This window comes from Neopelma chrysocephalum, unplaced genomic scaffold (genome assembly GCF_003984885.1).
Source record: "Neopelma chrysocephalum unplaced genomic scaffold, ASM398488v2 Primary Assembly neopelma1_60, whole genome shotgun sequence".
NCBI lineage: Eukaryota > Metazoa > Chordata > Aves > Passeriformes > Pipridae > Neopelma > Neopelma chrysocephalum.
The window spans coordinates 6,392,109-6,419,864 of record NW_020897715.1 but is presented as its reverse complement, the minus strand read 5'-3'; the positions used below and the strand labels follow the sequence as shown (position 1 = coordinate 6,419,864).

The window sequence follows — 27,756 nt, the reverse complement described above, 5'->3', positions numbered from 1 at the left end:
CAGATGTGCCAATTGAGCCCAACATGTTCAAAGAAAAAGCTTTTGGCTCTCTACCAAGATGTCAATGACATTTGTGATGAATTAAAATACATTTTGTTAACTGCCAAAAACCAAAAGCATTTTGTGCAAATGTAAAAAATTATTCTGACTCCTTCCCATTACACTGGATGGTAAGATCTAAATTCCCTACTCAGGCTGAGGCAGATCCATAGCTGTTCTTCCAAAATCAATACCTAACTCATATTTAAAGGCAAGTGAACTCAATATTGCTCAGGCGCTTTCTGCAACTTGGATAAACATTCCTGTTTTTGAAGAAGAATCACTTCAGATTAAACTTTTAAAAGGTTTACATAAGTCTTAAAATGTATATTTATTTCTTCAATATTTCAAATTGAAAGTACAGAGCAATCTGTTTGTGGAAAATAAAGCCATGTTTTAATTGATACTAACTCCATCTTGCTAAAATATTTTCTGAAATTTAACGATAAGTGGAACTTTATGGTTTAGAAAAAGAAAAGCTGCTTATTTAGAGATACAGGGAGTTAAATTTAACAGCCTAGTTGCTGGCATGAAGCATTAGAAGTAGTAACCAATAAGCAGAAAGACCTTAATAGTGAAATTTCATTTTGGATTAATCTCTAAAAGGACAACCTGCTAATTAAAAACAAAATACTGGATGTTTCTCCCATTGCAATGCTTATAGTGCTTCCTAGAAAATGGGAGTTACTTCCTTCAAATAAGTCCCTGACTACACATGCTATTACTTTACCAAACTGCCCAGACCCAGCAGGATACACATTGAGCTCCTGTGCTGAGATAAAAGATAACATTTGAAATTCTCTTAAACCACATGGGATGTCAGCTCAGCCAAACTGAAAGTACCCTGTTAATGTTTCTCTGGGGCCAGTCCTTTGTGGCAGAATCCCTGCTTGGTCCCCTGTCTCCCTTTTTGAGCAACAGCAGTACAGCTGTTTGTGTGGTGTCTGTTGATGCTGTTTGTCTGAATAGTTCCTGCTTAAAGATAATAAAAATCAGAGGACTGCTGCTGGAGATACTGATACAGAGCTTCATCCTTCTGAAATGTGACTCTAGTAGACTCTGAATGAGTCAGGCAGTATTAAAATGTCATTAGTTTGCCTTCTAGAAAGTGGATCTAAAAAATTTCCATAGTTTGCTTTTCTTTCTAGTAGCATGCATTCAAAGTCCATCAAGAGAAGCACACAAACATTTTGTTGCTTCTTGTGCTCGTTTGTATTGGACCTGAAATAGTTTAGCAGATTTGATCTGAATTTGTATTTTTAGTTCAAATAAATTTGTAACTGTATTACGTTAATACTTATTTCTCTTGCTAATACTGAGTAAGAAAAGAATTTTATTTGTGCATCAAACTTCATGAAGCAGGAGTATAGAGCATACTGTGGGATTAAATCATTAAATTTAGTGTAAAATACAGCTGACAGAATTAGCAGAGTAAAGCACTTTATATATAGTATTTATTGTATATTAAACAAGAAAAATACTTCAGTCATTATTAATACAGTGAGAATAAAATCAAGCATCAGAGAAAAAAGGGACACAAAACTAGTTTTTTAAATATTAGCTTAAGTTAATGATTAAAAAAACTCCAAATATCTGTGGAATAGGTCATGGTGGGAGAAGAAACAAAGTAATGGTAGATCAGTGGCTGGTATACTCTTAATATGACCTATGGCTCCTTGGGCCCCAAAACTCATCTTTGGAAGGAACAAGTAAGGCTTTTCAGTGAATCTGTGCTGGTTTCACAGGGTCCTACTGGCTTGAGAGCTTCTGGAAATGTTTCCTGTCTTGGTGCCATTTGGGTGCCTGTTACTGATGATTAGGTTTCCAGACCACTTTGGTGTTTTGGAGAAAGCTGAGAATAAAAAACAACTATCTCATCTTTTGTTTTTTTTTCTCTTGAAATGTTTTTATAGAAACTAAAAGAGCCTGCTTTCCAGTTTTAGCTACGGAAGAAGCTGGACTTTTCTGAGGGCCAAAATAGGATGGTGTGAGAAATGGCATGTTTTAGTACTTGTGTTTTACACTAGATGAAGATGACAGATATCACTTTTTTTCACTTAGAAGCCTCCTTCAGTTAGAGCCACCCTTCTTTCTGTGTGGCCTTAACCTATATGCAGCAAGTTACTGTGTGAAATTAATTAATTTAAAACATACTGTTTGTATTAAGGCCACACAGGACAGTTTTTAATCTGAATCTTCAAAAAGTCTTTGACCTGAGCAATCAATCTCTTTCTTGTCCTTTACATTCAATCCAGTTTTCATTCCATTCACCTCACTGCCTCATGCAGATACTAAACACATACTCTTCTTGTTTACCTTTGGCTGCAATTTCTGTATCTCTGTGGGGTTTTTCCCCCCACCCAGCCAGGAAACAAAAAGCAGGGTGTGCTTTTAAAGGCAGGAAAGTGGCTTTAAATATCCTGTTGGAAGAACTGTGAGATTATTTTTTTTTGCTTTAAAAAAGGCATCATTTTCCTGAAGACTCTCAAAATTTGTGGCTTTGTGAAATATTTATTTTAGAGTCTCTTTCTGAGTCTAGCAGTGAAGCTTCTTCTAACAACATAAGCAGGACTTCCTTTTCTCCTCTCATCCCCCTGCCTTCCTGGGGCCTTACAAATAGCATTTTTCCTGTAGAATAAATAACTTCACCAAAATAGATATATAAACCCACTCTAAAACTCAGTTTGTTTATAGGTAAAACCCAACTGTTATTCTGCAGCTGGTCTCTGTAGTTCATGTTTACAGTCACAGAAGGTTGTTAACTCCTCTGAGATCTTTGTTTTACACATTAGTTCCTTTTGAAGGAGAAATCAACCTTGTTCCTGACCTTTCTTAATGATAATTTCTACAAGTAATAGGTACAGGAAGGCTCAATAAAAATAGCTGAGGGTTAGTGAATATTTACAAACTGTTCAGCACATAGACTTTCCAAATGGGGAAGTTCACCAGAGGCAGGAGCTGGAGTCAGGGCTGGAGGCAGCTCTTGCAGTCATCGAGGCAAGGAGAGGAAGGTGATGTGACTGTGTGCTGAGATAATACGGATCAAGGAAAAGCTCCACGTAATTATCATTATTCCTGCTCTACTCAACTATGCTGCTTTGCTTTTTCAGTTTTTGAGGTAGGGGGAGAGAGACAGGCACAAGATTTATGAATTAATCTGTGCAGGGCCTTTTGTGGGTGAGTTCAGGAGAGAGCTTCATTTTGTAATAAACTGTAACTTCTAAGCTATAGGTCATGGTCATAAAAGGTTCATGATCCTGGGGGTGATGTTATGAGCCTAGAAGCATGAATAAGAAATGTATTTACAAAGCAAAAATTTTGGGAAGCAGCCCTCTCTTTCTGTTAGAGCTACTTTTAGGTTCTGACCACAAGAAAGCAAAGTGTGGAGACAACTGTGAAATTATGTTGCTGTTCCAGTTCAGGTGGTGGTGTCAGAATATGCAAGACCTAACAAGATTAGAGCAGTTTTGCCCTTTAATTTGAACAGATGCAAGTTGAAGTCACTAGTAGATTTACATCATAACTCTGGTTCAGCCCTGAGTCATGGGTTTATTTCATTCTGCTATACTCATTCTTGATGAACCACTTTGCTCCTTTTTTTTTTTTGTAAGGGTGGGTTAAACAAATGCTAATTCCTTAGAGAAAAATTTCTCCCTTGTTGAAACTTGAATGGGATATTTTACAGAGTGCAAGATCAGAAACCACCCTTCATGCAATAGCTGTGCCAGAAATGGCTTACCAGGAAAGCAGATTGGCAAGGGGTGGGTAACATTAATGAAATGGACAAGGCGAGGGCTTTTTAAGGAGTACTTTTATTTCGACGTTTTTCTTGTCTTGTGATATTAATCTAATTTTTTTTTTAACTGAAGCAAGTTGGATGTCACGCGTTTCTTTTATCCAAGTTGTTCAAATTCCCAGCTCTTGCTCAAGCACACTGTCATTTCTGCTTTTCATTAAGGTTGTTTGACTATTTTGTGCCATAGAAAAATAGGTTATTCAGGTCACAGCTTTGCTAGCTGTGAGCACCAGATGGGACCATATCTACCTGACTGCTACAGCAAGTCCAGGACCAGGTAGTGAATCTAGATTTTGATAGGAACCCACATGTTCAGCCGCTGACAAGGGCAGGAGTGCAGAACCACAGCATCTACCTCAGCCCAGCTGAGGAGGAGTCTCAGGCCATTTGCGATGTGCGGGTCATCTGTGCAGCTCCAAATTGCAGCTGCTACAGAATCATAGGAAAGCACTAAACTGGAGCTTAAAAACAAGGGAAAAGGACAAACTCTGTGTAAAAAGAAACTGCAGGCTAGCTGAAGGATGCAGAGAGGATTTTAAGAGAGACCTATAAGATTTTCTTGTCATTCCTACCCTATAATGAATAGAAGCATTTGTCCCAGGATGGAGAATAAGATACAGCTATGTATATAGTCAGACTAGGCTTGACTGTGGATTTTATTCTGCAAGGCACTGTATTTAAACCAGAGTTTAAAGTATTAAGAAAAAAGACCATTCGTGCCCAACACTGATTTTCCCCTGTACATTTTACCTATTTTTAAATCTGTCGAGCTTTCTCTCCTAGAAATTAAATCATCCCCAAAGCAGACTATGTAGCTATAGGAGCAAGACTGCACTGCTCTTGGAAAAATCTGCATGCCTTTGTGCTTACATTTCCTTGCTTTTGCGTCTGAGCTGAGCCCCTGACAACTGAAAATATTTAAAGAAGAAAAACTAAAACCTAATGAATGTGAAAGGCATCTGCACAAAAACACAAGCCTTCTTCCCTCTGTTTCAATTGAAATACCCTAAAAGGTTTGTGTAGGCTAAACAAATAAACACATCTACTCATTCCCTCTGTGCTCTTGTGTGCCAGTTTCTGTGTCCTTATTCTTTACCCTAATAAAGATCCCCAAGTAAAATTTCTGCCTGTGTAAAAGCTCAGCAGCTACGTGGTCACATCTTTTCCGTATCATTTTTCCTGTGAACTTTCCGTTCCTTCTTCTTTACTTGGAATAAAATCAAGCACTCTGTTAATGGCCAGATGCCTGCAGCGGGAGGGCCATGCCACAGCTCATCTGGGCCTGTGGATGCAATAGGTGAAATGCTATCAGTCTACTGGAACGGTGATTAGTATCTTTAAAGTCACTTTCCTATAATAGAAACTTAGTTTAAGAGCAGAAAAAGCACAGGGCTGCTTCACGCCTTCTCAAGACCTGCTTTTGCCATGTAAAGTCAATTGGCTGTAAGCTGTGGACCCAGCTTGGCTTCCAAGTGCTCCTGGCTCTTCATTCACAAACTAAATGCTCTAGAGAGCTGCCAAATTGGGGAGATTATTCTGTCTCATTTTCTGGCAAGCTGCGGCTGCGTGTACCACTTAATTTATATGCTAATTGAGGCCAAGCCTCCAAATACACTCCGTACAATATCAGTGTGACTTGGCTTTGACTGTATGGTTATTCTGCCTTCCAGCAGCCTTGGTGTGTGCACTCCGAGCCCGACAAGGTTTAGTATGTTTTCATCAATGAAGTCCTGTGTCCTGACCCCAGCTTTTGGAAAGCGACAACTAAACTTGAGGAGTGCGGGTCATTCACACTGAGGATTTACCACGTCGCTGTGAAGGTGAGTTCATGCCATTTCTTGACTGGGGCTCTACACATTTCAGGTCTGAGGAAATGTTGATGTTTCTCAGGTCAGCTGGCCTAATAAGAGGTTGCAGAGGGCACAGCTAATTACGGGGACAGTGTGTTGCCAAGCCAGCTAAGTTGAACAGCTGGTTTTGTTACCTCTTCTCCTCTGCCAGCTCATGCATGACTGAATGGTAAAAGCTCACTCTCTCCTAGACTGCCCATTTTAAAAGCATAGTAAGGATCCATGCTTTGTCAGTCGTTCCTTGAGGAGCACTGTACTGCTACAAAAAGAGCAGATACAAATATATGCATTCAGGGCTACTGTAAAAATATACACATTAAGGGTTCTATTTGACAGTTTAGGATTTTGTGAATTCCAGAAGTCAAGGATGAACTAGCCAGTAAAGGGACACGTGCCTCATGCTGAATATAGGATGTTTCACTGAAGGCTTCTGAACTTAGGTTGGGAAATGTACATACCTTTTCAGAGAGAAGGATTAGTACCTCATGCTTTAAGGCAGATATGTGACATTGGCTCTCACATGTACTTTACCATTAACTCCACAGATCAGAGGTCTGTACTAGGTTCTGAAGTTTCTATGTGATATTACTTCCATGCTTTTTTAAACTTTCTTTTAGAAACATATCAAGGTGTATTTTTAGAATCTTGTTAAAAGAGAAATGATTACTTGAAAGTTAGAAAATTTCCAGCTGTCAGCCACCTTGTGAATCTTTTGTGGGTCTACACGGCAGTATCATATGTCATTTTGGACAACAGCAGCATGGGAACAATGATTTGCAACATACCTAACTTTTAAAAAGCAAGGGCTCACACTGCAATTCCAAGTCCTAGTCCAGGTGTTCAAAATGGGGCTTACTAGCCATTACATACTGGAGAGAGAGCAAAAAGCCATGGAAAGGCTGTTGACAGGAATAAAAATGTGCCAAAAATTCCTGTGCTCTCCCAAGCTGAATGTATGCTTACAGATTTGAAATAAGGGATTCATGGCTTGAGCTCAGGCACCTGTATTGTGTCTTTATATATGGAAGAATTGCTGTTCTCTTCTGAGTTGTGTCAGTGCCCACCTCTTGGCCAGGAAGCAGGAGTATCACTTCAGCATGAGCCCTTTCCTGAGGCTGCTCAAAATTACACCTCCCGTGCAGGATAATTAGCTTATCCAGTTAAAGAATTGACATAGAGAGGCTCTCCACCTCACATGTGGATGTGAAGTCATGATCTGGTCAGAAAAGGAAGGAAAGACTCATCAAGCCAAAGAGTAAAAACCAAGAGGTAGCATGACTCCTCTGCCTAGTGATGAGGCAATTTCCTGGGATGGAGCAGTTATGGGATCTGGTACTTCCCAGAAGTATTTAAGCATTTTTGTGATCTGCTCGTCATTCATCAGGTAAAAACTTCATGGGATTTCCAAAGCCTGCCCATGCATTCAGTTTTCTTTGTTCCTGTGAACAGCTTGTGCCTGTTCTCAATAGTGTGTTGCCTCCAGGTAATGACCTGTTGGTTGGCAAAAACAGGTGCCAGGTGAGGTACCTGCCAGGGCACGACCTGAAGAATCCCAAGGAAGTGGCTCATTTGTTTCCATGACACTGTGCTGCTTTGTGTGCTTTGTGCAGCAGGTCTTGGCAAGCAGCATTGAAGCAAGTCTCTCTGTTTAAAGTGGAAAAGCTCCAAAGCTGATAAATTTCCTCTGTCAAGTGGGTCAGAGAGAGGACACCCCTGTTCCAGGCAAGGCCGGTGTCATTAGGCAAACAGGGATTGTTCCTCAGCCTTGGAGCTGGCCCAGCCTAGAGTTCAGCATTCAGAAGCTGTGCTAAAGGAGGTGATTGCAAAGGGCAGGATCAGGGTGGGGGATCAGCTGCACCACAGGGAGGAGAACTTGCTGCTGTGCTCAGAGCACCATCCTGTGCTTTGGGAAGCTGTGCAAGGGCCAGTAGTCCTTGTTCCATCACACATCGGCTTTTGCCCAGGAAGCAAAGGAAGTAAAAAAACTGAACAAGCTGTGGAGTGCCAAGTTGGCTCCTAGGAGACTCATATCTGAAGAACCACCCAAAAGTCTGAAAATACCCTGTGAACAGCGGAACCTTAAAGGTTTCTGCCCAAACTCCACTGGTGCTAGTGCTGTGGTTCTGTTACTGCTGGAGTACAATGTTTGGTCCTTAGCAGTGTCAGAGGCTTGAAATTTGTTTATTCCCTGCTGGAGTGAAAGGAGAACTGTTTGAAATGTTCCTTTTTTTATGTATATATTTTTCCTGTTAACTCAGTTATGTTAATGTTTGCTTTTGGATGCTAATGGGATGTTTTAATTCGTGAACCTTTTTTTTTCTGGTATCAGGCACTGACCTGACACAGGGTCCCACTTAAAAGTTCTTCCCAAGTTGGAGCAGAGGTTTTTACACCACACCTGCTCAGATGAATACATCAGGAACTTGAATGTGGGTGTCTTGTTGTCAAGAGCTTTCCAGAGCATGAAACCATCTTCTACTCATTGCCAAAAATGCCAGCTTTGACCAAAAGGTAAAAATGTCTTTATTCCCCAAGATACTCTGGCTACTCTGTCTTACCACATTAAGGCTAGCTGACAATACGGGTTAATTTTGAAATGTGTAGAGTTGTGTTTCAAAGGTATGAATCTATGGTTAAGGCAAAATCCAGATTTTCAGCCTGTTGGCATATTTAACTGGAAAATTGAATTTATTGGGGAGACGAGAATGATTTAAAGAGCAGGAAGAAGAGTGGAACAATTCTACCTTTGTCAAGGAAAAGGGGGCTGCTGCATTTAAACACAGAGCTTCTCTACTGCAGGAATATAGAGGAAGGTGTTCTGCAGCTCTGGCAGTTTCATGGGAAGCGATCTGTGTGTCTGAGAAAACTTGCCATCAGTGGTTAGTGTCCTGTTGAGTAGTTCTGAGGCACACAAACACAATGGCTTGCCTGGGTACTAAAAATGCACATCTTGTGATGCTGGCAGTTGCTGAAGGTAGTGGGTGTAACAACCACTTTTCATTTAAGTCAACTGCAAAGTGCAATTAGGCTTTAGGGAATAGATAGCTGAAACAATAGGAGCCACCACCCCGAAAATGAGGGTATGTACAAAGCTGTTTAAGAATGTGTTGTGTAGGTGGAGGGTTTGATAACAGGCAGAGTTAACATGCAGGTGGCTGAATATTGTTCATGTGTAAGAGAAACCAGAAAGACATCAGGGCAGCATGCACAGAAGGCATCAAGAAAGTCACAGCCAAACAAATACTTTCTGCCTGACTGAATAAAAGCTGAGTTTTCAGAAGTCCGGCACCTGGAGTTCCAAGCAAGCAAGGTGTTATCTGCTCTGAATTGTCACTGATACGTGAGAACTTGTGTTTAAGGAGTTGCTCTGAAATCAGAAAGCTTTGTATCAGAAAAATGCAGTACCAGTTTCCAACATCTGTCTGTCTGCAAGAGAGAGATGATACAAAAGTACTGACCAGGTAGAACGTGGCAATGCTTTATGGATCTCATTATTGCAGTGGCAAAGAAGCAGGTATCTCTGCTTCTAACTGTAGTTAAGCAAGTTTATATTTTATATGGAATGAAACTTCAGATTTCAGTGTGGAAAATATAAATGAACATCAGCTAGAAGGGAAAGGCCAGATCAGAATAAAACTCAAACTAGGCCCACCTGGCTTAAGTCAATTCTACTGGAGCTTTCTACATAGGAATATTTACTTGCTGCAGAGTTGAACTTGGCAAAGTAAGACTTACACTTGGCTTTGGAGGTTTGCTTTTTCTCCCTATTATACAGTCAATTTGCTCACAGTTCACCTTTATTTTTTGATTACTACAGTGTCCCACATGCTCTCTCCACTGAAAGAGCTTTACTTGGTTATTCACCTATCTTATTGCTTAGAAGACACCAGATTTTTTGCACGTTTGCTTTGCTGACTACATTTAGCATGTGAATAGGTTGTCTGGCTATGACAGAAAGGTTGTTCCTTATGTCTTTATTTAAAAAAAACCCAAACTTTTGACAGTCTGTTTATAAGCCTGACCTTAAGAGATTTCTAACATTATGAGTTTGGGCTGCAACTGAGACAAAGTTCAAGACCATCCAAACTGTCCCTTCCACAGATATTTCCCCTGGTTTGAAAGTGTCTGCAGACTCCGCATAATTTCCCGTGCAACTGAGTCTGACTTTTATTAAAGCACTGTCTGCATCTGACTTTCATTAGTTCCATGAATGATCACTAAGTGTAGATTTAGATTCTTCTTATACTTTCATTGCAGAAAATGAAAAGCAAATGGGTTCAAGCTAAAACTGAAGCCAGGCTGCATGTAATTCTGCTGCATTCTCCTGAACCCCAGCTAGCTCTCTGGTGATGCACTGGCCAGACTACTGGCTTTTCTGAGCTTTCCAAAATGCATTATCTAGAGTTCAACCTCCAGACATTCTTTCATATGTATTAAAGAAGTTTTTCATCAACTTTCAAAGTGAGAATATAATCAATGCAATAATTTATTTCTCATAAAATAGTGAGCAGTGTGAGATATCACGCACTGTACATGGAATAAGCCACCACGGCCATCCAATCCAATGCCTCACAAGTGCAGAGGTAATAGTTGGTTAGACCCAAAAGGTCTACAAATCACCCATTCTGCATATACCACAAGCCACAAAACACTCCCCAATGCTCTATAACAGCTTTAAGAGGTACAGTACAACCCATTCAAAGCCGCAGACCATTGTTTGCCACAGTCAGGCTGTTGCAATCACGCCAATCCAGCGTCTCTTATCACATACCACAAGAGGATAGCAAAGAAATCTAAGGCATTTTCAACATCCTAAGCACCAAACACCCTGAAGGCCTCTAAACAAAAATGCACTAAGCAATGTATCCTGCTCCACTCTTTAGCCAGACTTCAGCACCCTGCTGGTGTTACATACACTCAGTACAGGATGCACACCTTGCCCTTGCACATGCCTGCACACAAACACGATACCTGCTGAGCTTTCAGAAACTGCTCTTCTGTCTTCATGGTACATTTCTATTGTGTCTTTTAGCCTCTCCAGAGCCAGAGCTTGTCCTTCCCAAGCACTTCCAAAACCTGTCAGCAAGGCAACTGAAGGTTCAGCAGCCTTGGCCATGACCCAGTCCAGAGGCTAAAGGTTTATTGGTCTCTTTGGTCACTGGAAAAAGACAAAAAGCTCTGCTCTGTGTTTGAGGTGGAGCAAGTTTTGGGTCCTAACCATCTAAGCAGAAACATATCCTAGGATTTTCACTGCTCAGATGCAGAGCTTTTTTTCCTCTCACGTCCTGCTGGTGACTTTTATTTCCATGAATAATTAGGTGTGAATTGCCAGGGATATTTGTCCTCTCATGCAAAACCACCTTCTGTCATTTCAGAAACAGCTGTGTGTGTTAAATGTCACCATATCTGGATGCTTCTAGCAGAGTTGCTGTGTCCTGCTGTCTGTACATGTGCAGAAGAGATACGGAGTATTATAATTTGCTTTTCTTCCCCTCTCAGAGCAAAACATCAGATATAGTACCCAAAAAGATATGTGCTATGCAGGACCCTATAGAAAGTAGGTGTGCTTTCAAAAAGATGCTTGGTTTTAATGTTGAGATTTAGTCCAGTTTAGGTCTTCACTTACCCAAAACAGCTGCATCCATCTTAATTTAATAAATGGAAATAGCAGCTCTACTAAGGACCTAAAGCTAGTTCCAAATGAAATCTGAGGAAAAAAAAAAAAGAAGAAAATCTGAGAGCAGTACTATTCTGATAGCAGGTAGATGAGAGCTTTGCTTCAGATGGAGGATAGGCTAGGACTATTGGCATCCAGGCAGAGCAGCAATGTGACATTTTTTTCTCACAGGAAAATCCTTTCCCTAGGGTAGAGACAGGAAATCCAAAATGAGAGGAGGTAAATACCAAAGGACCACTGAGGAAAGGGGAGGAGAAAGAGCAGAAAGCACGGTGTTCACTTGTGTCCACTAAGGAAAGGCTCAGGAAAGAAAACTGCATGAGAAATAAGTGTTTATTTTGATGTTATATGAAATGCTGTGACTGCAGGATGAACCACTTCCATGCTGCAAAGCTGTAGTGCAGATTGTTGTCCCACTCAGTGAAGTCCTTATTTACTCTGTTCTTTATTTCTTTAAATACCATTGAATTCCTTTGGGGAAAAAAAAAATCAAAATTCACCTTATTCAACTAATGCATGAGACAGACCTTTGAGTTTGTTCACAGCAGTTGTTTTTCTGACTGCTGACCATTGTAGCTTCTGTGAAGTCCTTGACTCTTTTGTGTTAGAAATTTTGGAGCAAACCCAGTGATCCAGTAGCGGGTGAGGATTACAGCAGCACACGTATTTAACTTGGGGAGCTTTTGCCGACCATAGCTCTTCTAGGATAACACAGCCTCCTCAGGCTGCTTGCCTCCGAGTGCAGGATGCAACGCTTCAGATGTAATGAGGGGTGGGAGGAACAGGGGCCAACCCACTGAGCCTTGCAATGGCTCCTTGAACCCACTGATGGGAGCTTCGTTTTGGACCGATGCTGTCACATCAGCCTCCCCCAGAGCTCAGCATACAAATGCTGGGCAGACATGAGTGGGTAACAAGAGCTAATTACTTAAGCATGAGGAACAGGGTAAGGATAATTCACCTTGTAAGGAAGGGCCACGCAAGGCTCTGCTGTGTGGTGCTATTGAGGTGTTCCGTGACAGGGAGACTGTGAAACAGGGACTCTGAAAAGGACATTCTTCACATTGGATTTGCTGACTTGAGGTTTTTGTCAGCTGGATCTTTGGGCTTCTTGCCAGCCCAGAAAAAGCTAACAAAGGCCGTTTCTACTGTTGCACATGATCAGAGAAGAAGTAAAGGAGGAAGAAAAGAAATGAGGGACTGTAATACTTTTAAAAGAGAAACATTTTTTTCCAGAGAAGTAAAAATGTCTTCTTTATATAGATACTCAGCCTTTGGTTACTGTGAGCCCCAGCATAATTCTTAAATCTTTGCAAAGTGGTACAGACCACACTGCCTTAACATTCTTCATATGCCATTTGGTACTACATGGAAAGTTAGGACAGCCTGGAAACTGGAGCTACAATCTTACTGGGGTCGAAAATTAGAAAAGATACAACATTAGGACTCAGAGGGAATTGTTTGAACTGCATTTGTTAATCAAAGGCAAATTTATTTAAAGTGTTATTTTCACTTAAAATTTTTTTCACTCAGTTTCATATGTTTGTGCTGCCTTAAGACAATGTTTATCACGGTGGTGTGATTTCTGTGCTTTCCAATAAAAAAATAGATCGGATACTCATATATCGCTATTTTTCAAAGCTCCCATTTCAGTTTTTCAGCCATTTAAAAGCTGTCCAACTGAGCTCAGTGATTTCATGGTGCTCATAGCCCCTGGCAATGGCATATTTGATGAAAGTTGAGCTCTTAGATAGCATTTCCCAGACAAATTCCAGTACAGCTACATTTTGACATTCTCTTCCTGAGCTGCGACCAGATACAAGTGGCACCATTTCATTGCCAAATTCTATCCAACTTCTCTTAAAAAAAAAAAAAAAAAAGGAAAGAAAGAAGAGAGGTGAAAACAACATTTTTAATAGTGAAGTATAACAAACTGTTGCTGTCCCTTCTCTGTATAAACTGTTATCAAGACTTTGAAGTTCTGCCAGCTTGTTTCCATTACAAGGAAAACCTGATACCAGCTGGAATTTTTGGAGTACAGAGGGTGCAATGGCAGTGGTCCTGCTGACTTAAAAACTGTGCATAATGTCCTGAGGTTTAGGAACACAGAATAAAGAAACTGGAAACAATTTTCTTTTTAGAGGTCTTTGCTTTTTCAAGACCCCTAAGAAGCTTCATCTGTTAAAACTTCTTCCTAACGTGACATCCACAGGAACTTTTCTCATGCTCTCTCTTGTTTTCAAGGCTTTCATTTCTTGTGTCTCCTGCCCATAAGTACTTCAGGCTATCAAATATTCCAGTCCTGTGCTTATCTGCCCCACGAGAAGCTTTCCAGCTCACATAGCGTAACTTCTACTTCACATTTTGGGTGTTAGCTTCTGGGATTTTTCAGACATCACTACCCCTGAGCGTCTTCCAGTTTGCTTAATGCAAGCCTGGGACCGATGAAAAGGGTGATTAACACTTTCAGTCTAACAGCTGGCTGCAGCTAGAGACATAAAAACCAGCTGCCATGTTCTGTTGATTGCACGCATCAGCGGGCAGGTAAAGCTTTATAATCAAGATAATCTGCAGTAAGGGTCCTTTCTTGGATACTCAGTATGCACAAACAAGCTATAGCCCTGCTTCATCTCCAAAACAGCCTTCAGTTTCAGCATGTGTACCATATTAAGCTTTCTTTGCATCAATGTAAAAAAAAAATCTTTTGCAATATGTCATGATTTCAGCCATATGGTGTGTGAGAAACAGGTGGAGCAAAGGCTGAGCAACAAGCACTGAAAGAAAAAAACAACCACTATTTTACCAGTCAAGATAAAGGACTATATTTGTGGCCATCACCCTCCAAGCAATTATTATCAGAATAAATAGACAAGGCCTTCCTAATAAAGAACTTATCTAGAGAATGGAGGCTGAATATAAGAAGTTATCCACTGGTGTGCTGCATGCCTGAGAGAGGTGTTGCTAACAGTTTTGTGGTGTATGTTGTCTATGGCCATAAACTGCTCAGGACTGCTGCCTCTGACTTATATTTTGAGTGTTCACAATCCGCTCCTTTTGTTATGATTTTTTTTCACCTCCATCAAGGAGATTTATTTCAATGCCCCGATTGTGTGATTCTCAAACCCACTAATATCCTTTTCAAAGTGGTCACTGGACCACTTCCCAAGTAAATATTTGTTGAACTGCTTATTAGCAAGACGATTTCCTTGGATATTTTCTGTTTCCATAAACATTCTTATTAGAAATGTTAACAGAAATGAGAGGTAATTTGAAAAATTTGTTGATATTTCTAGTATAGTTGAATAGGATGGTTTAATCAAAGTATTTACAATTGCAAGCCTACTTATTATTTTGCCTTTTGCTTGACATCTGTTTTCTTTTTGTAACAAAAAAATAGTATGCAGTTGTATGTTCCTATGGCGAGTAAAAGCCAAAGCAGTCATCCAGCTGTTAAAATTAGTGTTAAATCTGAATTTTCTATGGATTTCTCACTGCATGGCAGGAAATCAGCTTTCATTGCTGCTTCCCCCTCCTCCCCATCCAGCCTCCTGTTAGATTAATACCAGAAGCATGAAGTAACGTTTAACAGAAAGTTGTTGCTTTTAGCTCTGGGAAAACTTGGCAGCCTCTCCAGAAATGAAGGGGGAGGGGGAACCTGAAACCTCCCTTAACTAAAGAGGAGATCGGAGGCAGAAAGAAGCATTTATCTCCCGTTAAAATCCTGAGGTTTAAAAAAACATGCTAATGACAAACTGTTCCTAAGTTTAATGAGGATCTGCTGTCAGCCCCTCTCTCTCTCCATGCACTAATCACCTGGCTCCTAGGGGCTACTTTTGTGGCCCCATTTCATGTTGCTCAGTAATTTATGTCCTGTTAGCAAAGTGTATCACTGAGATAGTGCATTTCTCTTCTTGGTTAGAATGGGCTTCTAGTTTACAGGATGGTTTGGGAAGCCTGCAACCAAAATGAAGGTTGTTGCTCACCAGCACTGGGATGCCTCCCCCTGAGTGCTGTAAGGTTTCAGTAGTACGAAGAGAAAGAAAAAAAAAGCAACGTGCAAACAAGGCATTATGAAAAAGAAGCCAGACTACCCCCAGCTTCCTATCTCAGATTTCGCAGTGGTCTTTAAACTACAGTACAAAATTATAATTTATTAAAACAATGTGTTAAATATTGTCATATGTTAATTTCCTGTGATACTGTGGGATCAGCAAGCATATTTTATTACTTCCTGTGGGCCTAATCCTACATCAGTCAGTGGAAATTTCATGGGAAGCATGTGGTGTCATGGCCACACCAGTGCAGGCCCAGAGTGAAGAGCACATATAGGGTTCTGTGGCAAACAGGCTACCCAGGCTGCCAGGAACAGTGCTGTGGGATGGGGACGGATGCTCTCCAGCAAGCAGTGTAGACAAGGATATGTGCGTAAGTCAGCAGACTTCTCATGGTCCAGCTCCTGTAAAATAGCATTTCCAAACTACTCGTATTCCCAACATCTCTGTGTTTATTTGCTTCTCAGTTTACCTTGTACTGTTAGCTGGGTGCTGCTCTGTAAATCTTTAGCTTCTGGTTAAAGTGCAGGGTTCCCAGCCGCCGCAGGCTGGGCGGTAGGAGAGGTGCAGAGCTTTGAATCTGAAGTACCCAAGTGCTTTACTTTCTTTACACAAAGATCATGGTACCAAAAGCTCTTCCAGCAGTTTGCAGCCTGCACAGAGGCTGAGGTCATCTGGAGCCCTCCCAGCTTCATCCCCTGCCCTGCCTGCCAGAGCCCAATCCTGTAACTAGCATGAGGACAGACTCTGTGAGGAAGGTGGCACACCCAAGAGCAGGCAGAGGGAAACAGCGTTACCAGTAGGATGGCTGGGCATGGTCCCCCATTATTCCCCAGGGTAACCCAAAATGGGGCTGACATAAGGCGGAAAGGGAAGGACAGGATACGGATTAATCTGGCACAGGGCATATATGATGGGTATGTGCCACATCCTGTCTTATAGTGCCTTGCACACCAACAAGCTCTCTGGTACAGAAGCTGTCCTGGCCTCAGGAGCCAGATTTCTACAGCACCCATCAGTTAAAAACCTGTGGGGAGATGCTGAACTACCTTCCCCCTTCCCCTGCATATTCTGATGGGAGACTTGCTCTTCCTTTGTGCTGACTGCCCAGCCCAGAGTATGACTGTATTCCATTCTGTGACATTCTCTATTACCCTGTTATACTTTTAGGATTTTGTTGAAGGGGGTGCAAGCACAGCGGGGAAGCTAGATGGTAGGTTTTCACTTGATTTCTATTTTGGTTTAGGTTGATTTTGCCTTGGGTATTAATGCATCTTCAGGATGTTTGTCATTGGGTTTAGTATATTTTGTCTAAGCATTTAAGGCAATTTTAAGTAGACGCTTCGCAGGGAGAGAATGGTTATAATTTGCATTTTGCAGTTGCCTATAATCCTTCCTCTATTAGGAGGAAAAAGAAACAGAAATCTGAGGCTAAAATATATCTCTGCATCTTACTCTGCCCCTACTAGTGTGAGAAAGTAGTAGCGGTACTGTGTCTTCCTTTGTGCTGTTAGTGGGACATAATTCCACATTTGGGGGCCATCTGCTGAGAAGAAAATCTCTACAGCCCTCCTCAATGCACATATAAAAACTTGCCAGCAAAGGCAGCTTCATGAATCAGTTGTGAGAATATATTTTATCTCAACTTTGTTAGGCAAAGCTTTTTACTTTACAAAAGACCAAATTACTCTTAATAGAATGAAGTAAGTTTTGGCAACCATCTTTCCTTTTGGTACAAATACACTGGTTTACCTCTTTTGACTGTACTAATTAATTTAATTCCACTTGAAGGGGATGAACACTTTTTGCAGGAGGAAGAAACCAAATGAGAATTTATTTCAGCACAGAGAGATCTATCTTTACAAAGATTAATTGTGAAATTAAAGTAGTAATGTTGGTTCTTGTGTTCCACACTTTGCCCCCACTGAGATTTCTCATGTAACCCTGGGCAAACAGCTTAAATTCTTTCAGATTTCTTCTCACTTCCTACTAAAGAAAGTACTATCTCACTGACATGATCCACAATATTGTTATATATGCACGCAGATTTGATAAATAGAGACCAAAGGAGAACAGAAAACTTCCTGGCTTGGCATCAGAAGCAAATCATAAGGCCCCAGACTAACGTACACGTAGGAACTTTTGTCCTGTGCAGGGTTAAGATTTGGACTCAATGACCCTTGTGGGTCTCTTCCAACTCCGGACATTCTGTGATTCTATGAGTAGCTTTACTGCTTGCTGGGAAGAACACAAGACTAGAAGGGGCAACTGTAAAGTGAAGGTGCCCATGTATCCAACCACTGAGTACAGAATGATTAGCTGCCCTAATCTATGACTATAATTGTAAGCCAATGCAGCTACAGAATTCGCACCATGTCTTCTGCCAACTGTTTTCCTACTGTTTTGGCATCTATGAGGAGCGCTGACCAAGGTTTTGCCTGTAGACCTGATGCTTGCAGTTTTCAACATGTTTTCTCACAGATCATATGTCAAAAATGTACTTGTGTACAGGAAAAAAACACTTTAGTACCACTGTAGAGAGCTTAGCTGCTGTAGCAGCTAATGAAGCCCTAAGCCACCCCCACTCACCAACACACCCTGATTGTAGGAAAGGGAAGCAATTAATCAGCAGTGAAGACAGAGAGCCATACACAAGCTAACAGGGGAATGCTCTTGTGAGCTGAAGCAATGTCTGTCCTGTGTTAGCAAAAATTCTTTTGATCGCTAAAATGCTCTATTTAAAGAAGAAACAGCGTGATCTTTTATTGCATTAAATGGTCTAGTTGCTTAATAAAAATGGTTACCTCTCCAACAAATCTTGTCTTGTTTATATCTTTAGGCCATTATGGCTACAACACTGCTGCTACTTAAATGAGTCATTATGAGTTGTGCAATTATTGACAGAGAGATTTTTTAAGGTAACTACTCATTATTAACAGAAAATTAACTGCCTAAATTAGTCTCGCTTTAATGGTAGTTCTGCAACCCAGTCATACTCCGGACTAGGCAGTCAGCACAAAGGAAGAGCAAATCTCACAACTGCACTGCAACTCCAGGCAAAGCCTCACAGAACTGCAACAAAACCCACCTACCAGACCTGTCCCTTCAGCTCTGAATTCAGCTGCAAAAGCAGCCAGTGCCCAATGAATCAGAGGAATGCAAGACCTAACTGCTTTCTTGCCTTGCAATTACAACCTAGTTAATTGTGTACAACTGTGCAAAGGAAGAGAGTGAGGAAATTCCTTTCTTGACCCTTCCAGCAATTGACTTGCGCCCTGGAGCATGAGATTTGATTACTCATGTAACTTATTTTCCCCAGGCAGTTTCTTCTTGATAGCTCTTGTGTGACGACTTAGGTTTCAGGCCGAGTCATAAGAACACTCCTCTGGTTTGACACCAACTTACATTATTATATTATTGTTTGATATGCATCCCCTACTGTGTGCTGCATTTACAGATTTTTAGATTTTTAACTAGGATGACCACTGTAACTATTGGGTGTGATTTTTTTTTCCCATTGGAATGGTACTGATGAATGCAGTACCATTCATGTTGCCTTTTGATTTTGCAGAGATTCCCAACGACCCATAACAATCAAGTTTCTTTCAGTATCTAGCATCCAGTCTTCTACACTGCCTCAAAATGTCTTTGAGGAAGTTATAGCGGAAGAATCAGTGCTTGCTTTGAAGTTTCACCAGAAGTTCTGATTGTGACGATTGTTATTATTTTCAAGCTATAAACAATTGTATAATTTTATTCTTCAGTGGCAAACAACAGCTGGGTTTCTTCACAGTGGTTCAAAATGCTCTGGTTAAATGATGAAAAGCACTGAACCTTATGATTTCATTTGTTGTGACATGTTTGTTCAAAAAGGGTGCAATTTAATAATCCATTAGTGTGTTGGTGATGCCAGTTCAAGAAACAGAGGTTTGGTCTCAAGCACAGCAGCTCAGATCTATTTGTTTCTCTTCTCATCAATCACTCTAATGCAAGTACTGTTTGGAAATTTGTTGGAAGGGGTAAAGGTGCAGGGAAGGAAGAGGTTTCTCCTGGATCATTTTCTTGGTCTGGTTTTCACAAATAACTGCATCAACCCTCCAAAGAAGGTCACAAACCATAAATCAGGAACCCAAATTAATAGTTAAGGCAGGAAAGGGAAGAAACCAGACCAGTTTTGCCACCAAAGAAAAGACTGGGTGTAACAGCACCCAGTCATCAATGGGTAGCTTTATCTCAACCAATTTTGTCAGGCTCTCCTCCTGCAGGTAGCATAAAGCCTGAACCAACTCCCAGCTGTGGGCTCTAGCTCATTTGACAGAAATGCAGTCATGTCCACACCTGATGTGGATAAAATCTGTAAAGGTAAGGGACCAGGTTGTGATTGTGGGTGCCTGCTCAGAGGTTCTGAAGCAGCTGATCTCTCCTTCCCTCTTACAGGAACATGACATTGAAATATGGTAATAAAATATTTTATTACCATTTGCAATGCTCCCGATTAAAGCATGATTTTTGCAAACATTCCAACATTTGATTTCTACTTATATGAATTACCATGGAAACTAAACTTTTATTGGGCATGCTTGCATGCTGAGGGGTGGAGAATTTTAAAAGCTCTATAATATGCAATACAGTTGTTGTAGCTGAGCAATTGCCATGAAAACAGTTTATACTAGCTAGGTGGATTGTTGAACCCATCTATGGCTTGTAGCTCTTGTGCCAGGTTCCATACACTTTTTACTGACTTTCTTTAATAGTAGCATTGTTGCTTTTATTTCAGCAAGAGTTTTCAGCTCTTTAGTTTTTGGAGTTTCACTTGTTTGCTAATTTTTAAGTGTTTCCCACTCATAAAAATTCCAAGACAGGGGTTTTTTTGTTGTTGTTGTTTTAAATTGCCAGAGTCTTACCTGTTAGACATTACAACCCACCAAGTTATTTTAGGGCCTCAGCTATGGCTGGTTTTAAGTACGTCTTACTATTTAGAGATAAGTCCTATTCCTTATTTTTATTTCCTTTGCTGCCAAGAAACAGATGACATTTATTCAGATAGAGTTGTCGAATCATAGAGGTATCAGGGGAAGCACATGGTCTGCCTTATCCAGGTGTGCTGCCACCTCTTGTGTTGTGTAGGAACTAACTGAAGTTGTGTTTCAGCTGGCATATCCAAAGTCCTTCAGAGTAACAGTTTAACGGCAAGAGCAAAGTTACAGCTTTCCGTACTATTAGGCTTCGTTTTCTCCAGGGAGCTTTTTGCAGACTGTTATCTAGAGTTTTCCCACTTAAAAGGAAAAAGAAGATCGTGTTAGATGAAGGGAAGGCTGGCTGCTTTTGGTTCTTGCTATGGCAGGGTTAAGAGTCATTCTCACCTCTACCAGCTGTGAGCATGCCCTTAACTCTGCATTAATTACATCCATCTACTTTTATTTTTTTAACCATGTGTACTCCTTCTTTCTTGTTCAATGAACTAAACAGAAAAGCCAGGTTCAATGCTAGTGATAAATGAAGCATTGGGATGTTTGTAGAGGCATCACAGAAGAGCCCATCAAGGTTCTGGCCTATTAGTGTAAGTAGTCTCAAAGCGTGTCTTTTTGCATGTAAACTACAGTAGACATCAGGACAGCCAAGGCTGTTGGTGTTTTTTTTTTTGGTTGGTTGGTTTGGGGTTTTTTAAATATTCTCTGGTATTTTGGGTGTTACTAGACAGATTCCAGATATTAATGAATTATTAAAACATTTATATTGTGGTAAAGTAACCATTCTAGCCAAGTAAAATATCCTCTGGAATATGCCAGGTAGGAACTGGATCACTAGGGCCCCCATTTCCTCGTGGCTTATAGGAACAGTGAGCAATCACGGTAATGGGTTACCTGGCCAAGGGCTGTGTGAGCTTTGACTCATCCCACAGGACCCTTGCACAGCAGGTGTGTGCTGCGACGCCCGAATTTCCTCTTTGAGAAACAAACGGGAAAAGGTAGAGTGACAAGGCCACACAGCATGAAACAAGATCGCTATGCAGGATACTCTGGCTCACTGCCCTGAGCACAGCCCTCCAGGCTGGCTCGCATCTCTCATCGCCGGGCTTTGCCTTACCAAGCTGACACTACACGAGAGCTTGGAAAGCGAAGGTTGCTTATACGCCCTGGGCTCCCAGCATCCAGTGATCCCAGGGATGGCATGACACCTCCCTGGAGGCTTTGTCCACTTTTCCCTGTAGCAGCTGCAACCCAGTGGTCAGCCTCGCTGCCTCTGTCAATGAGCAGCCTCCAGAGCCAGGAACTCTGAAGGGTCCAGACTGGCATCCCCAGGCACTTGCCAAACATGGGATGGGTGAGATATGCTGATCTGGCAAACATGCTTTGCCGAGCCAGTGCTGGTTCGTAGGCTTGCTTTGGTGCGAAAACCCCTTCAGCAAGGGCCGGACGGGCTCACCGGCCCATTGCCCACTTTGGGACAGCGAAATGCTGGTGGTGGACAGCTGCCACCTGCGTGCATCCTTCGCTGATGCATGGGGCCTGGATGGGGGTCTTTTGGGACCCCTGTGTGTGCATACACGCACGTGTGTCTGTTTGCACATACACACGTTCAGGGGCGTACTTTCCTCAGGTAAGACTGAATCGCGGGACGCCTCTGGCAGGTGGCAGCAGGGTGTGACCCCGGGCTGGGTGAGCGGCAGGGACACCCCAACCAAGGCACGGAGGCAACCCGGCTCCGCTCCGGAGTCAGGAGGTCAGAGGGCAGCCCCCTCTGCAACACGGCTCCACCGGAGATGATGAAGAGAGGAAGATGAGGTGGAGGGCGAGCGCAGATAAAGGCAGCCGCCGGCACGGAAAACCGGGCCCGCGCCCTGCCAGCGCCGCCCTATTTGCTCAGCTAATCTCGCGGGCAGGAAATTGCCTGGCGACTCATATTTATGGATCGTGAAGAGCCCGCGGCAGCCCCTCCGGGGGTATCCCTGTGCCCGTTTGCCCCTTCTAGCCCGTCTACCCCCGCCCCCGGCACACCCCCATCCCGGCTGCCCTTCGGCCGCCCCGCTCCCGCGACCCCGGCCTGAGGGGAGCGAACCATTCCGCCCGCGGGGGTGTCCCGGCCGCGCCGGGGGGCGGGCGCTGCGGCGGGGGGCGGCTCCCGGGGGCGGTGGCGGCGCTCCCAGAGCCGGGCGGGCAGCGGGGACCGGGATGCGCGGGGAGCGGCGGCGGCCGGAGCCGGCGGTGAGTGCGGGGGAAGCGCCGTCCCGCGGGGCGGGTGAAGCCCACCCGGGGCAGCGGCGGCCCCGCTCTCGGCGGCGGAGCCCCGCGGGCGTGGGGAGAGGGTCCCTCCCGCGCGCGCAGAGCCCGGGCTGACGCCGGCTCAGCCGCTCGCAGTCGTGCCCTGGTTTTGGCTACTTTTAGGGGAGTTTGTGCCACCCCCTCGCCTCCGGCCCCCTCGCACGTCTGACGGGTGTGGGCGGCGGGGTCCCCCGCTTGCCGCCCATCTCGGCAGGGACCTCGCAGCTGAGAGAGACGGGGCTCCCCCCGTTGTCCCTTTCGTCACCGGACGCTTCTCCCTCCCTCCCTCTTCGTCCGGGTGTTCCCCCCGGTTCTGCCGCGTCCCCGCCGATGAACAAAGCCTCTGACCCGGGCGGCGGCGGGGACATCCGTGGTCCGAGGAGGCAAGGGAGGAACGGCAGGGCTTGGCTTGGCTTGGCTTGGCTTGGCTTTCCATCGCCAGTAGTCTACCTGATGGAAGACGTGGGACAGGGCTCTTTGTCCGCGCTCCTTTGTTCGGCTAGTGGCTTTTAAAGGCTCCTGCGGCTGTGCGAGGGCTGCCGTGCCCGGCGGGGATGGGTTCCCGGGGCTGAGCCGGTGATGGATGCCGTCTCGGCATCACTGGAGTTTAGCAACAGGAACCCGGCGTTACGGCTGATCGGTTTGCGGACGGAAATCGAGGGGTTTGGGCTCGGTCTCCCCTGACAGATTTAGACCTCGTAAGTCCTCCCTCGTGTAGCCCTGTCAGCAGCCGGGGTGGGATTCGGTGGCGCTGGGAGCCGCGCGCTCGGCGGTGAATTCAGCTTGGAAATCAGAGCTTTCTCGGAAAGATACCTGCTGCCCACCAGCAAAAAGAGGAACGGGATGAAAACTACAGCCCCCACTCCTTCTCCTCCTGCTCCAAAGCTGCCCGAGGAATTTCCCCCTGTGCAGAAGTGTGAATAGACTGAGTGTGCTTGCATAGAGGCTCAAGAGATGGGCTTTCTGCTCCTGCCACAGTGCTTCCGTGATCTTGAACACATGGCTTTTGTCACCAGTTCCTTTTCCCCCAAATGCTCATCTTGTCAACCTGTCATCTTGTCTCTGAGCCTTGACTCCGCACGTGCCCAAATTCTCTGTCTGCATCTCCAGGGCATCTGCGTGAACATGTTGCCAGTCAGAACATGGTGAATATTTCATCTTTGTGCCACACCTTCCCTCTCTTTTGGGGGAAGAGGGACACAGGAGCAGCCCTTTTTGCAAGTTTTCATGTTGATGAACTTCTCAGTTTTTCCTTTCACTATAGTCTCATAGATAATGTCACCAAAGATAAGGTATTAACATGGGAGGAGGTAAAGCATGATAGTGCCAAATGGAATTTCAGAGGATGAGGATGGGATCGCTTTCCCGCAGTAGAAGGAAGCAATGTAGGAAAGAAAGAAGATGAAGTAATCAGAAGATGGGAGAGTGCCTACCTTTGCTGTCATGGGGAAGGGAAGTCTGAACTGAGAGGATAACAGAGATTCTTTTCAGGCTGTCAAATAGTAATACTCTATCATTTCTAGATAGTTCATTTTGCACACTTCCTTTTCCACACCAGCAATTTATTTCCCTTCTATTTTGACAAATGCTAAATGGACTCACTTGTGTGTCAACATTTTTACTGAGGGAATGGAAATATTTGCCAGCAAGCAGGAGGGGAAGAGTAGTAATTTTTTCCATATCAGTAACTGTCTACATTTATCAGATGCAGTTATCAAACAGCTCCTTGAAAGTAGGCAAAGGCACCAGTTGACCATTGTTGGGAAGGAACAAAGACCATCGTGAAAAATTTGAAGTATTTTGTTTGTAGATAGGAAGCTGAGAATATGTGAGGTAAAGATTGCAGATCTGTCTTGAGGCTGGAGTTGGATCAGAAGGACTAAAAGGGTTTGGATAGGAAGATTTTTTTTTTGTCTTTTTCACTTGAAGATCCAGAGAAAAGCTGAAATAAGCGAAGTGGATGGGGGGAAGTGCTGGTGATTGTTAATGCTGTGTTCACTGCACATGGAGTGTATTCTTTCCATTTTAATTTGTTAAAACAGTTAGTTCTGATGTGTAGTAGCTGTCAGTGTAGAAAGCAGTGTTTCCTGTTGAATTAAATGACTACCTATAAGATGATGCCCTGCTCTGGGGTGTTCAGAGCAGGTGCTGTTCATTTAGGTTTTCTTTTAGACCAGTGGAACACACCCAAGATGCCACAGAAATTGAAGGGGAGTTTTCTCCTGTAGAAAGGAGGTCTTCCAGAGACTGTTATATAGAGTGAACTCCATAAATGTGACCAAGCTTGGTTTTTTCTCTACTTAGATCTCATGCAGGGATCAGTTGTTAAGTGAACCATTTTGTTTAAGTTCCTTAATTATAGTAAATGGTGTAACTGCAGGTATAGTACCCACATTCCTTGCTTAAGGGAAACACAGTCCTGGGGCTTGCTGATAAATGCTCTCCTGTGTTTGTGCAAGAAGACCCATGGCTTGGTAGCACAGCAGCTACAGCAGATGCCACTTGAGCTATCACTGTCATGATGGGGTTTGCCAAGCAAGTGTGATGAGAAGTATTTAGTCTGGGGGCATGCTTGCTACCCTGAGAGTGCTGGAAAATGAAGAAGCGTTAAAGAGCTAGAGGGGACGTTTGCAAATATGGGGCAAGCATTTCAGAAAGGAGACAAATTGAGGAGAAACGGAAGAACAAAATGAGGGACAGAAACTGTCAGAATAAGTGGGCACTGGAGAGAACTGATTAACGAAAGGAAGTGACAGGCACAAAGTGGCAGTGAAAGAAATCAGCACAGAGGAAAGCAGATCGTGGGAGAAATTTGTCTGAGAGAGTGGGAAAATGCAATATATGGGGGGAAAATGGTAAGGCCATCGAAGATAGAAAGAAAAAAGAAAAAAGAGTAGATGATCTGATTAGTTTTTCTATCTGCTTAGATTTTCTACAGCTTACTTACGTGCTTACCTTACTTACCTGTAGCAAGCTCTCACTGAATTTGTTAGGGGCGTCCCAGAGGCAAGTTGATCATGTCAAGTAGGATGGGAAAAAAGGGAAACTTTTCTTTAAGGCCTTTGTGGTCTTGTACAGTGACAATTGCTGCTCCTTTATGGTATGAATTTGGATACATAATTGTTTTGTGCTCCATCCCCTTCCTGAAATTTTAGATGACGAAAGTCTGTATTTCTTGGGCTTCAGGAGTGAGAATTATATTGATCTAGATATTACTACGCCAGCTATGTTGTTTGGTTTGTTAGTGGTTGTTTTGTTTGTTAGTCTGCACAATGAGATGTGAACAGTCACAGCCCACCAGACACCAGCAGAGCTTACTATTTGCCACTCTGTGTGAAATTTTAAAGTCTCAATTTGCAAATCTTTTGAGCATGCTCACAATTTCAATAGGAAAGGAGTTAATGAAATAGCCTCAGAACAATACCAGGGAGCTTGTCATTACTGTCATGAGATGAATCAGTCATTGGTCAGATTCTTTAGCTTAACTACTAGAAAGGTTCCGAGATGGAAAAGAGGCGTATGAGTGGCATTAGGCTTGTCCAACCTGTTTTTCTGTGTGAAGAAAGGAGTTAAGTGTTTAAACGGAGATCTCTTTTAGTATGTTTCTACCCTCGGTGGCCTTTATTTGGGCAGAAAAGAACTAACTCTCCTTCTTCCTTTAACTTCTCTCGATGAACTAGTCCAGATGAAACAGTGGTTTGTGTGACTGTAAGATAAGGAGGAGACAGTGATGTCTACTAAAATAATGTGATCTGAGTAGGTGGTATAGTCTCTCGTCCTACCAAATGCGTAGGAATGAGGTTAAATTCATTGAAATGTGTACTTTAACAATTTCAATTTCAGGTAAGAGTACCTATTATGGCACAAAAGTTATAAAGCTTCAACTTTTCCCCAGTCATCACTCAGCAGTTGGTGTCTCTTATATCAGTGGCTTAAATCTCAATTTGTAGTCACCAAACCATAGTATTTACATGATAATGAATTTTTTCATTTTTGATGTGCGTTTAAAATTGTCAGCTGTCGTGACCTGATTAAAATGATTACATCTGTCTACTGGAAAGAGCAATTGATGTGACAATGCCTACAACATCAGTCCTTATCAAATAAGAGAGAATCATGTTTTAACAGTAAGAGAGAATGGTTAAAAATGTCGTATTTAGGTGCAGGTTTTGGAGTAGCTGGGGTGGTTATTACAGGAAAATAGATGTGGTTTATGAGGGGAGTAAAGTTATTTAGGGTGTTTTCTGTTGTATTGTTTTATTTCTGCTCCTTCTCCAATATCCAACACGATAATTTCTCAGAGGAAGAGGTAAGCCATAAGAGCAACTTCCTGTGCCACTCCCTTTTCCACATCGGAAACCTGCAGGATTGCAAGAGAATGACTTAGTCAAATCTGATTCACAGATATTTGATTTTTAACTTATTTAGTGTTGCTGAAGGTGCCAAACTGTGAATTTTAGCAACTAAAACACCCTGTGCCTGTAACCAGACCTTGTGCTCACTTGCATGCAGGGACCTGTGTGTGGCAGGACTTATATTGTGAAAAGTCAGGGACTGAGCAGATTTCAGGGCTATGGTGGGAGGAATTAGCTGTAGCTTTTGGGGTCTAATGTACTGTGTTGTGGGGGAGGTGGAAATGAAGAAGGTTTAAGGTGATCTTTAGATAATGGCTTTGCTGAGTTGTCCAGTTTTTGGCAGAGATGGCTTTGCTCTCTCTGAAGGATGTGTCCATTCAATAGTTCACGGGTACAGAATCTCCACCAAATTATGCAGGTGCCTTTCTGTGAATATATTGTTTTAGTTTGACAGTGGGCTTCAAGGGGTTGGGGAAAGATGGATTTTCACCTAAGTGTTTTGGAGGTAAACAGTAGATCCCAGTGAGTTTTACTTTGCCATCAGATTGAGCCTGTCAAGACTTTTGTTTGTAAATAAGCAAAGTAAGTCAGGAGAGGGAGGGAACAGGCTTGATTTAATCAGGAGCAAGTACATTGTCCTCAAATTATGCAGGAAAAAGGTAAATCAATTTGGTAATGGAACAGTCTGTTTATGCACGTAGGTGTGCTATACTGTGGAAAAACAA

At 42.8% G+C, this 27,756-nt stretch overlaps 1 protein-coding gene across 8 annotated transcripts in view; it reads left to right on the top strand.

The window, feature by feature from the left end:
- Positions 1–8,140: 8,140 nt before the first annotated feature.
- The window catches only part of PHLDB2 (pleckstrin homology like domain family B member 2), an 81,764-nt gene continuing 62,148 nt past the window's right edge, over positions 8,141–27,756 (top strand). For 7 of the 8 annotated variants that reach the window (XM_027680957.1, XM_027680956.1, XM_027680952.1 and 4 more), the window contains exon 1: positions 22,572–22,619. The gene's annotated coding sequence lies outside the window, so the exon portion shown is untranslated. Of the gene's footprint in view, positions 8,197–22,571; positions 22,620–27,756 lie in introns of those variants that run through there. The other variant, XM_027680950.1, reaches the window with a different exon arrangement.